The sequence below is a fragment of the Cynocephalus volans genome, chromosome 8 (genome assembly GCF_027409185.1).
Source record: "Cynocephalus volans isolate mCynVol1 chromosome 8, mCynVol1.pri, whole genome shotgun sequence".
Lineage (NCBI taxonomy): Eukaryota > Metazoa > Chordata > Mammalia > Dermoptera > Cynocephalidae > Cynocephalus > Cynocephalus volans.
The window spans coordinates 74,030,835-74,043,518 of NC_084467.1; the positions used below are offsets into that span (position 1 = coordinate 74,030,835).

The 12,684-nt window shown below is 38.6% G+C and overlaps 1 protein-coding gene across 5 annotated transcripts in view; it reads right to left on the reverse strand.

Annotated features, from left to right (window-relative positions):
• SSX2IP (SSX family member 2 interacting protein) overlaps positions 1–12,383 on the reverse strand; it is a 49,428-nt gene extending 37,045 nt beyond the window's left edge. For 3 of the 5 annotated variants that reach the window (XR_010024200.1, XM_063104984.1, XM_063104981.1), the window contains exons 1-2: positions 12,279–12,383; positions 1,720–1,800 (exon numbers count right to left, since the gene is read on the reverse strand). The gene's annotated coding sequence lies outside the window, so the exon portion shown is untranslated. Of the gene's footprint in view, positions 1–1,719; positions 1,801–3,313; positions 3,393–12,278 lie in introns of all 5 variants that reach the window. The other 2 variants (XM_063104982.1, XM_063104983.1) reach the window with 2 other exon arrangements.
• Between the last annotated feature and the right edge of the window lie 301 nt (positions 12,384–12,684).

Consider the following 12,684-nt stretch of genomic DNA (forward strand, 5'->3'; position numbering starts at 1 on the left):
AGTACACTATTTTAAGTGTAATTTTCAAGCTCACTTGAAATTCAAACTTGAGAAGGCCCAACTGCCTACCTAATCAGAATTCTAAAACAAACTTTAATTGTCAGAAAATAATAGTATTCCATTATACAAGAACATAGTAACATCATACCATCTGGGCTTCTAAAGATTGCTCAGGATTTTTCACAAATAGCTAACTAAAGTCTGCTAAAATCTCATAAAGTCGGAGTAACCAAACTGTTTAAGAAAATAAAATTGTTAAAACTAAGTCTTTTTTTTTTTTTTAAAGATGACCGGTTAAGGGGATCATAACCCTTGACTAGGTGTTGGCAGCACCACGTTCTCCCAACTAAGCCAACGGGCTATCCCTACACAGGGATCCGAACCCGTGGCCTTGGTGTTATCAGCACCACCCTCTCCCAAGTAAGCCACGGGATGGCCCTGTTAAAAATTAAGTCTTTTAACATTAGTCCTATCTTATAATTTCAATCATAAAACTTAAGAATTTAGTTACCAGTGTACTTTAAATAGATGTTATTACCCTGAAAAACTAAATATCTTATGATTATTTAAAACATTAATACTACTTTCTACTATAATTTTGTTCCAAAAGAGACTATAGCTTTTAATTCCATTATAAATACCTCTGCTACCTTAAAACCATTTGGATGTGCCTATCAATACGGAAATACACTACATTCAACCTCTTAGAAATTCTACTTTTTACAAATTTTTTATTTACTTTTTACAAATTTAAAATCTAAAGTATTTTATCTGAGTGGCGTAATTTAATAATATTTTTCCCACAGAAACAAGTTTTTCTTCATAAACTAGATTTTAATATATATCTGAGTGCCTGAACCTCAAGAATTGGCATTACCCTAATAATCTGCCTTCTTGCTGAGTCTGAGGCTATTCGGAGGATTTGTAGGTGGGGAGTATAGCACAAACAAATGCAAGCCTCAGAGGCCTGAGTCAACAGACAAGGGTCATATCCTAAGTCATTTATTGTAGACTTTCTGTCCTAGCTGGTTTCCTGACCTATAAAATGGGGTGATAATACCTACTCTTCTCAGGTTTGTTGTGGGTATTTAATGAGACAGGCAAAAGTCTAAGCACAGTATAACTAGGACATAGGATATTGATTTAACAAACACATGTGCCAGGTGCTATTCCAAGTGCTTTACATATGTTATGAAATCAATCTTCACAACCACCCTATGTGTTATACTATTTTTCCCCTTTACAGATAAGGAAATTGAGGCAGAGAGGTTAGGTAACTTACTCAACATCACAGAGCCAGGAAGTGACAGGGCCAATTTTCCAATCCCCATCCCACACCCCACCCCAGACTGCAGAGCCCATTCTCTTAACCATCACATACTGCTGCTTCAGAGACTGAGAAGCTTAGGAAGGTCTTCAAATCATATCTCCCATTTGGGCAGACTGCATTAAAGAGTGTGAAGATGCAAATTATGGTAAAATATTTCGTGTGTATCCCTTTGGGTCAAGGGATACAATCTCAGTGGAGTGCCTAGCCAAAATTTGTCATTAGAAAGCGACTCTCATTAGCTTATGGAGCAGGGAGCTACAGGCTGTACTTTAAATTCTTACATACCCTTAAACCAATTACTGATGTAGTAAGAGAAACAGGAGGCATAATGGTTAAAAGCACAGAATCCAAAGTGAGACCTGGTCTCAAACCCCAACTCCCCCACTTACAAATGAAGTTATCTTGAACAGGTATCTTCTCCTGGCCTCATTTTCCTCATCTTCAAAAGGGGAGTAAAAACAGTCTTCACCCTAAAGGATTATTATGTAGTTAAATAAATTTACTATTTAACCACAATTTATTAAATAGGCTTATGCATGTAAAAGGCTTAAAACAAGGTCTTGGGGACATGCTAAGTGCACAGTAAATATCAGCTATTATTAGCTATTTTACTAAGTTGAAAAAGTTTCCATGCTATTCTGTTAAGTAATAACAAAAAGTTGCGGAGCAGTATCTAATATGATCTTATTTGATCTTAAAAAAGAAAACCAAAACTATATGTGAGTGTATATGCATAGGTATAAATTCTGCTCTATAAAGATAAAAGTTTGTATTAGAACAGAAAAAACTGGAAGGAAAGACCAACCTGGGAGCAGAAAGGAGAGAGGCAGGGGCAGGACCTTCTTTCCTTTCTTTACGTGCTTTCATACACACACAGAAGATATTATGGATAATTTTTACTTTTTTGTGTGTCTTCCAAATTGTTTCATATAATAACAAAGAAAACCCATGTTTTTAAAAGGCAGTTACAGTGATGGTAAGCAGAGACAATGGGGACGAACAGCACCATCTCAAGCACCAAAACTAATTGTAGAATGGCATAAGTAATGAAAAATGAATCTACAGTATCTCAACAAGAAGGCAAGCAGCCCTGTTGGGCAAAAACTGGTTAGAAAACTACACAGATAAGAGAAATAGAACTTTATCAGAGGTCAGTAGTTTGTAGATTTAGAGGGCAATCTAGCAGTTTACAAAAATTGAAAATGCTTAAATCTTTCCCCTAATCAATTATATTACTAGGTATACAAGTGAGCAAGCATAACATACAAGGACAGTGTTGGCTGTAGTGTTATTCGTAATGGCAAGACACTAGATCTTGATGGATATTAATCTTCCCAGAAGAAGGGCTACTCTTGGATTACTAAAAACTAAAGTAGATCTGCATGTATAGCATGAAAAAAGAAGTTATGGATTAATGAGAATAGTATGATTACCATTTTTTGTTAAAACCAAACTATCTATATACATTTAAGAGAAAGGTCTGGAAATATTACAAACTGTTACCAAAGACATTTCTGGGGATGGGATGGTTGGATATAGGGAGAGGTGGAAGGCCAGGGCTTTCACTTCTTCCACAGTACACCTTAATATACAGTAGCTTGAATGTTTTAGGAGCATATATTATTCTGTAAAATTTTTATTTTATTTATTTATTTATTTATTTTTATTCTGTAAAATTTTTAGAGGCAGGGACTCAAGCAGAGTTAAATGAGATAATGTGTGTGAAAGCACGCTCAGCTCAATCCCAGACAGCAGCACACCTGCCTTTTAGTGGAAATCTCAACTAGACAAATGGCATACTCCACAAATCAAGTACACTTCTAGCACTTATTACACATATTCATGCATTCTTATAAGCAAAGATAATACAGTCTTCACACTGATGCCCTTCTATGTCAGAGAACGTCTATGGCAATGTCTGTGGGGGTCTAGCCCATCAGGGAGGTGGGGAACATAAACACAGAAGCCAGACTTTTCCTCAACTGTTATGAAGAGTAAAGTCATGGAGTACTGGCAGACCTCGCAAAGGTGGACTTCCCCCCGGATCAATTAATAATCCAACCTGGGTAGGAAAAAAGAAGAGGGAGACCAACATTTATAACCATTAAGAATCTCTCCAAAAAAATGTTCTTACACTATTCAAACTTCTATGCACCAAGCAACTAATAAGGTACATTTTTGCTTCAAGAGAGCAGCTCATGCAGTTATATAAGGAATGTACTTAAGAGCCTAGGCACACCATCTGATATTTCGTTATGCATTGACTTTTTATTGCTAATATTTTCATATGTTTTAGTCTTTTTATTGCTAATGTTTTCATATGTTTTAGTCTCCAATTAAACTCTTAGTTTTTTCAGGGCATTGTCACTTCAGCGAGGCTACACAGGCTATTGAAAGAGCACCAGATGGAGTGTCAGGGGATGTGGTTCTCAGCAACATTTCTATCATTTACTGAGCAAGCTTGAACTGGTCATAATTTCTTTGGGTTTCAGTTTCCACATCTGTAGAGTTAGGAGGTCAAACTAGATAATTTTTAAAGAATTTTCCGTTTGAATATCTATGATTTTTACATTTCTCATGGGACCCAATATGGAATTGAATACAGCTATTTATATCAAAATTATATCTTCACAGTTTTATAACAGATTGTGCATACACTGACTTTAAAACCCAATATTTAGCAAAGGAGATTCTACCTAAATTTAATAACAACAAAGTAACAAAATTTATTAAGCCTATACCATTTACTTAGAACAATTTTAATTATTTTACATGTATTAACTTACTCAATCTTACAATAATCCAAATACATATTTACTTTCCCCTATTACAAATGAGGAAACTGAAGTCCAAAGAGTTTTCTTGCCCAAGATCACATAGCTAGAATATGACAAAGCCAAGATTCAAACTCTGCTAGTACAGCACATTTAATCATTATACTCTACTGTCTTTATTGTAGGAGAGGAGGGAGTATATAATATGGGACCTACTTTTTCAAACTGAACAGACACATAGGTACTTTCTTCTCTACCACCTCACCTTGAGACTAAATTATAATCAGATAGAATTATTCCAATTGAATAACTGGAATGTGAACTGCGTAAAAGCATACTTAATATTTTAAGTGTAGTAGCATTTCAAAAAAAACTTTTTGAAAAATCTAGTGAATATAGAGCCCAAATTACCAGGCTTTCCCCAACCATCACCTTCTCTTCTTGTTTCCAGAACACTTTGCATTGACTCTATTACAGTACAGATCTAACTGTAAGGAAACTTCTCTCCCACTACCTAAACCAAATTCCTAGTCAGTAGGCCTGTGTCATGGTACTCTCTACACCCTACCTTGATGTGAGGTACCATTATTGACCAATGATAGGAACCCAATAATGTCCAACTAAATTCAATCATATATTAATGTAAGGTATACCACTATAATATTACGATAGATAAGTCTTAACACTTTAGCCATGCTGAAACATAGAAGGACTTTCAATCTAGTCTTGATTGGTGCTAGCTCAAGGAAGCAGCAAGGTGATTCAGGGTATGAATCAAAAACATGATAATTTAGAGACATTACATAAATTTCATATTCTTCCAGTGCATACATAGGGATAGCAGCAATAATAATCTTACAAGAGGATTATTAAATAGAAAGAAAAAAAGATGCAATATTTTAGAGTCTCTCTTACCTTTTAAGGTTAAAAATCAGCTAAGAAGTCCAAATCAAATTAAAAAATTACTATTTATTGGTATTTCATTTTAAAAATAATTACAGAAGTAACATTCACTAAAGGCATTGGAAATAACAAAGAAACCAAACATAATTCACGAATCTGCTAACATTTTTTTCAGTGATTTAGCCCAAATTTAATCATTGCTTATAGTTTTCAATGTGTGGTCCGGGTGCCAGCAGCATCAACATCACTTGGGAACTTGTTAAAAATGCAAATTCTAGAGTTCCACTTCAGTGGTACAGATTCAGAAACTCTGGGGGTGGGACTCAAAAATTAGTGTTGTAAGAGGACCTCCATGCGATTCTGATGCATAATCATCGCTGGATTCTACAGAACGTGGTTCAGTATAAATCATTATTCTATTTATGCAGTTTAGATTACAGAATATGAAAAAGGAATTCTTACCTCAGGATCCTACAAAACAAAATGGATTCCAAGAATAATGTATAAGTTTCCAAAATACTAAATGAAGGTTGAAAATAATAGTCCTAGGGAATGCCTGACTAAACAAGCTTATCAAACCTTCGAGGGTAGCAGGAACCTTTGAAAAACAAACAATATGTCAATTGACCATTCATATATCCTATTCACATACTCTACAACCCAGCAAGTCCACTCCTAGGTAAAACCTAAGAGAAACTCTTGCATATACACGCCAGGAGCTGTGTACATAAACAACAGCATTCTTCACAACAGCAGAGTAGACAAGAACGTAATGGCTGGAAACAATCCAAAATACCCATCAAGAGGAGAATGAATAAACTGTGATGTATTTGCAATATGGAATATTACGCAGCAATCAGAAAACTTCAGTGACACACAATATAGATGAACTTTAGCATTAAGTGAAAAACGTGTCAGAAGACAGAGCATGTAACATATAGTTTTTATGTGTATGGAAAACATATACATGCAATAAAACTGTATTTTAAAAGACACCAAGGGAACAATGAATATAGGATTCAGTAAATAGTTGCCTCAGGTTAGGAAAGTAGGAAAAAGTGATAGAGGTGCCCACGTGGCGATACAAGGGTACTTTAAGAAGCTGTCATAGAAGTAGAGAACAGAACAGTGATTACCAGAGACTGATAAGGGCAGGGGGGAGTGAGGGATGGGGAGAGGGTGGTCAATGGCTACAAAATTGCAGCTAAATAGGAAGAATAAGTTCTAGTGTTCTACAGCACTGTAGGGAGACTACAGTTAACGATTTATAGTACAATTTCAAATTGCTAGTAGAGAGGACTTTGGTCTCAACACAAAGAAATGACCAATTTTTGAGGTGATGGATATGCTAATTACCTCAATTTGATCACTGCACATTGTACACATGTACCCAAATATCACAATGTACCCCATAAATATATACAATTATTATGTGTGAATTAAGAAAAATAAATTTAATAAAATGGAAAAAAACAGTTGTGGAAAGATTTGTATTATCTTTTAACTCTGTTTTTCTGGGAACTTTTTGAAGTACCATTCTATAGAGGTTGTCAGTGTCCTAGCTTTATGTAAGGTGATGCCTATTGTTAAAACAAATAAATAGACCAATTAAGAGAATATGTCATTAGCCAAGGAGTATAAACTAATCTAATTCTTTGCACCTGAAGTCCTTAAAATTTTTTTAAAAAAATATGTACTGTTTCTCAAATATTTCAAACAATTCTAAATTCTACCCAGTCAGCCTGGCTGTGGAGGCGGTGGAGCCCTGGGTCCTAGGTCTTACTGCCAACTCAGGGGTTAAACTGTTTTAGGTCACAGACCCCCAAGCCAATGACCCTCTCCGCTTAAAAGTACAAAAACAGTCAGTTTGGACTACAGTTTCAGAGAATCTATGAAGCCATCCATTTGCAAAGGATCCATGGACTGGAAGTTAAGAACTCCTGAACTAACTAGCTAATTATGTGAAACTGGTAGGAGAGAAGATGATGTGCATCTATTGCACGCCAGATGTGGCTCATTAGCTATGTTATTTAACCCTTACAATGACCCTAAGAATGAGTAGATATAACATTATTTTATTGATGGAAGAGAGAGATTAGGTAACTTACCCACGGTTACAAATCTGAAAGGTAGGAGTAAAAACTCAGCTACTTAACCTGGAAGGTAAGAATAAAAACTAGCTATTTATGACTCCAAAGCCTCATAGATCCTGGTCTCCTCTTGACACTCCACAAGTATCCTAAGCAATGGATATAAGTCCTCTGAGTCTATCTCCTCATTACAAAATAACATGTCTGACAAGAGTTTGTACTTACAGATGATTTTCTAAGATGCTGTCTTGTTTTTATATTCTAGATTCTATGTTAAGGGATATTCCTAATATTTGGATAGAGAATAGAAAGAATAATGTTGAAGGTGCCATCTTTTAGACAAGAAAACATAACCATATTACAACTAACTGGCAAAAGACTGATAAAATCAAGACTCATATAAAAAGTATATGCAATGGTTGGTATCCATCTTGGATCATAAGTATCTACTGGCCACTCATTAGACTCCGCATATGCTTTTAAAATCATATTTAGTCCTACAATTCTTTTTTTCTTAGCCCAATGTCCTCCAAACTTAATGTTTCAAAAATAAGTTCCATTCTCAGCAGCCCTGGTACAAAAATGTTTTTTCAGTGCTCACTGTATTCCAGGAAACTACACCAAATAATTTTTTAAAAATACTCTTTGGTTTTTAATCCCCCCTTTTTAAATGACAAAAAGCATGCATTACTTTTATAATATGAAAAAATTCTTCAAGAAAGGTATTATAGCAAACTGGGCAATTAATGGTCAGGGACTGGCTGGCTGACTAAGCCAGTGACAATGAGAATAGTGAAAGACAGATAAAAAAAAATACTTCAAAAGTTGGAAAGAACATGCGGACAAGTACACAAAAAGGCAGATATTTATTCTCTCCTGTAAAAAGCTGTATAGAGGGCCGGCCCGTGGCTCACTTGAGAGAGTGTGGTGCTGATAACACCAAGCCCACGGGTTCAGATCCCTATATAGGGATGGCCGGTTAGCTCACTTGGGAGAGCGTGGTGCTGACAACACCAAGTCAAGGGTTAAGATCCCCTTACCAGTCATCTTTTTTTAAAAAAAAACAAAAACAAAAAACCTGTTTTGCTACTAGACAGGTAATCATGTCATTTAGATAAACAGAACAAGGAGTAAGGTTAATAAAACTATTTGGGTAAGTATGTGGAGATTATGAGTTCAGGGCGGAACTTACTGGGTTTAGAGATGCGTTCACGAGACATTAAAATGACGATAAGCTCTAGGTCATTCAGATCAAAAGACAGAGGAGATCCAGGAGTCATCGGCATCTATGTATTAGTTGGATCCATAAAGAAAAAAAGGGCAGCACAAAGAACTCTGAAGAACATCAACATGAGTGAGTGAAGGAGACTTACATGTAAGAGATATAAACACAAGGGGAGACTGGGCTTCAGGAAAGCCAAGAGAGAAGAAAATTTTAAGTGGGTGGTAGATAAACAGCAGCAAATGCCATAGAGTGTACAGGTTTTGAATAAAAAAAATCGTTAGACTTGGCAATTAGAGACTTTATGACAAAGTTGAGGGGTAAAAGTGGAAATCAGATTTAAAAGGTGATCAGCAAATAAGGAAATAAAGATCCCTTGTTCAAGAAGCTTTGCTTAGCAGAATATATTTAACTTCTTGGAATGTAAAGGCATTATTAGATGCTTATGGATAGGTCCATTAATGACTCAAAGAAAAATCCTATCCTTAAGTCAGTTTTTATTCAATTACAGCATTTTTATAAGAAATAAAAATATTGAGTGTTCAATAAGTATAAAGTATTTTCCCAGGCACTGTTCTGTATACTAACATATTTACCTAATAAGCACAACTCTATGAAGTAGATATTATCATTATTATCCCTTACTTACAAATGAAACAACTAAGGCACAAGGTCACATAGCTAGTAGTATGGTAGTCAGACCGAAAATTTGACTTAAGAGAATATGAGTGAGGGAAGGAAGCATGTGAAGCAAGAGTTAATATATGAAAATTGTAGACATTTTAGTTAAGATTGTTCTCAATTTTAACTGGTTGCAGCATTATTTCTACTTATGAACTTATTTTGTTAATTTGAAAGACAATTTCTCTCATCTCAGTATCCTTCATTGCTAGAACCTGACATTTTTATGCCCATTATGACAGATTCCACAGTGCATTATAATTGTGTTATTTCTCCTGCTGAATTGCAGGTTGCTTGAAAATGGAGCTATCTTATTTATCTTAGAATCTCTACTACCCCGATATTAAAAGTAGAAGATATTCAACAAAGGTTAGTTGTAGGAATTATTTCTGATTTTCTAAAGTTTCTAGAGACTTCAATAAAATATTTTTCAAGTCTAATTGCTGTGTAGGACTATTTTTCAGATATTACTTAGATTATGTCCTAAGGACACTCAAAATACTGATTTTCGTGGAAATACTCTTCTGAAGTAAAAATCAAATATAATTTCCCTAAATAAAACCTTTTAAAGGCTCCCTATCACCTAGTGGCCAAAGTTCATAACACTGTACTCCAATCCTATCACTACTGCAATCCCACCTGGGTGCAACTCTACCAAACCACCTGTAATTCCTCAACTGTATATTGCTGCAGAATGCACCAGCTGCCTGGTCAACAGATCCTCCTCCTCTGTCAAGACCCAGCTGAAAATCTCTTTCTTTCCTAAAGACTTCCATATTTGCCTTCTCTTCCCTTGCTTTCTGCCTTACTATACTGTAAATTTCCTAAATACAAATTCCTCAAGGCAACACTCATCTTTTTATCCTCCTCAAGTTTAGCAAGTAGCAGTTTAGTAAGTGTTTATTAAATGTTTATTGAAAGGGCCGAGCCCGTGGCGCACTTGGTAGAGTGCTGCGCTGGGAGCACAGCAACGCTCCCGCCGCGGGTTCGGATCCTATATAGGACTGACCAGTGCACTCACTGGCTGAGTGCCGGTCACGAAAAAAACGACAAAAAAAAAAAAAAAATGTTTATTGAAAGAATAAATTATTAAAGCATAATTCAGTAAATCTGCTGGTACTATATAATACTGGCCCACCACCAAAAATGATTCCAGGTTGTTTCCCATTACCAATAATGAATGACACACTTCTCTATCTCATCCCATAAATTCATGAATTCAAGATAACTTGTACCTTCATTACCAGCTAATAAGATCACCATTACCAAAGACCCACAGTATCTCTTTGTGTTATAAGTAAATGGTCACACCAAAAAGGCACGTTCACGGCTATTGTAAAAGATGAAAAAACATCACTTAAAAAGCTTTGTAATTGCTCCAATTTAAACATGTGAAATGAATTAAAATCACACAATTCTTTGTCAGTGTCTTTTTATCTTTTTATCTCTAGATGCATAATACATAGAAGGCACTCAAATGTTACTTTCATAAAACCTGTCATAGCCAGCGTTGGCCAAAGAGCAGTCTATGTCAGGTTTTAGGAGAGCCCAGGTATATAATCTGACTTTGTGTTGGACTTGAAGCCTTTCCTAGTAACATTTTAGTTTTCTCATGATTTAGTCTGCCTCAGCATGTTTAGAACATAATGTGCTTTAACAAGTCTTGTCACAGGGCGCAATGTGTTATGAGATCTTCACATTTCATCCTAGAATAAGTTTAAGCTGCTTCACCCATGTTACTTAACCCAAGGGCTTTATTATCTTCACTGTACAGATGGGGAAAGAGAAGGGAAGGAAGAGTATAACATGACTTGGCTGAAGAGGCCCAGCCAGTCCCTAAAAGAGCCTTCATTTTAACTACAGGTTCCTAATCCTAAAAGAACCATTTTGTTTGATAAACTTTCATTGACAGCAGGCGGGACAGGGTCAAATTAGTTATTAGCTTTTCTTACTTGTTCAGTTTGAATGAATAGTCTAAGCTTCCTAGGCCATAGGCTGATAGCTCTAGAATAGGAGACTTGACAGATTAAGTTTTGTCGACTAGATCCAAGTTCATACATCTACCTAACTTTCTCTACATTTTGAAATACCTTGACCTAAAGTCTAAAGGCATTTCTTCTTCTCTCCAGATCTCTTTTTCACATTTTATTCAGTCTCCTCAACTTGTCAAATTATACCAGGCTTTCCAGTTCAGGATCAAATTATAAGGCTGCCCAAGTTTTCTTCTAAACAGTAAGCCAATTCCTCCTGCACCATGAAGGGGTGCACGGCATCCATCCTTGGCAGCCAACTCTAGACCTGGACTCTAATAGGAATTGTTAGGGGAGCCCTGCAAATTCAAGGTCCAAGAAGCCCCATCTTTACACTTCTGAACCACACTCTCTAATCTTCTTCTAATGCCTCTTCTAATCCTCAACCCATTATAGAGTCCAGAAAAGGGAAATCTCAATTCAGATTCAACAAGAACTTTATCAGCGTTGCTAGTAATGACAGATTGACATGCACAAATGGACCCTGAAATGGGGTGATAATGTCAAGATTCCCGTATTACACGTGCTGAGACCAAATTATTTAGCAGATTCCGTTTCTTGGGCCCAACTGACTTGCATAACTAGGCGATTAACACAGGCTCAAAAGGGTACGGGAGCTCAAAATTCGGTTTACTGCAGTTTACTATAAAATTCGACATCAAAATATTTTCACACATGCCTTCCCTTTGGATGATGTATTTCTTCCCCTAGACTTTTAACTTGACAGACCACTATCGGGGTTCTCTTCTCATGCAGCAGCGACGGGCCACCCAATAACTCATTTTAACGACTGCCTCTTGCAGCTGGCACGAACAAATCACGAAACCCGCATGTCCCACGGCCTCTGCTAAGGAAACACTGCAGCCCCAAATTGGCTGTCCCCTCCTCCCCCACGTCCCCGCGCCACTCGTCATCCCACGCCAGGCCCCACCCTCGCTCCATCCTGAACAGGGTGTGAGGCGCCCCGGGCCGGAGCCCCCCGTGGACGCGGCGCTGCGACCGCCAGCTGCAGCGGTCCTCGAGCTGGCACCTACCCCTCCAGGCGCGGCCGGAGTCAACGCTCGCTCGCACCCTCCAACGGCCACAACGGCCGCGCGGAGCCTCGCTCCGAGCAGCGGGGCGCCGAGCCAGGTGCCGGCGCTCACCTCCGAGCCCGCCCCCCGCCCGCCTGCCTCCCGCCCCGCCGATCCAGCTCTCCCCTCCCGGCCCGACGCGTCACAATCCCCGCCACGGGGCGAAGCTGCTCACCGTCACAGCTCCCGGGAGCAGCGGGCAGTCACCACTCGGCTCCCTAGCCCGGCTCCCTAGCCCGGCTCCCGCAGCCCCGAGGGCCCGCACAGGCGCGGCGGCCCCTCCTCCGCCGCGGGATCCCGCCTTCCCCGCCCCCGGCCGGGCCCAGCTCCGCCCCTACCGGCCTGGGCAGGTTCGCGAGGTTCCCACCCCGCCCCAGCGCGCCGGCGCCGCGGGCTCAGCCGTCTCCCATTGGCTCCGCCAGTTGCTAGGCAATGAACAACCGCCGCCTGCATTGGTCGGGTGGGGGCTCCGAGTCTCCTCCTCACCTCCAAAGAAACCCACAGGAAAAAAACCTTATCCCCGGAGCCCGCGCGCAGCTGCGGCTGCGGCACCTGTTACGCCCTGTGGCTCACCCCGCCGG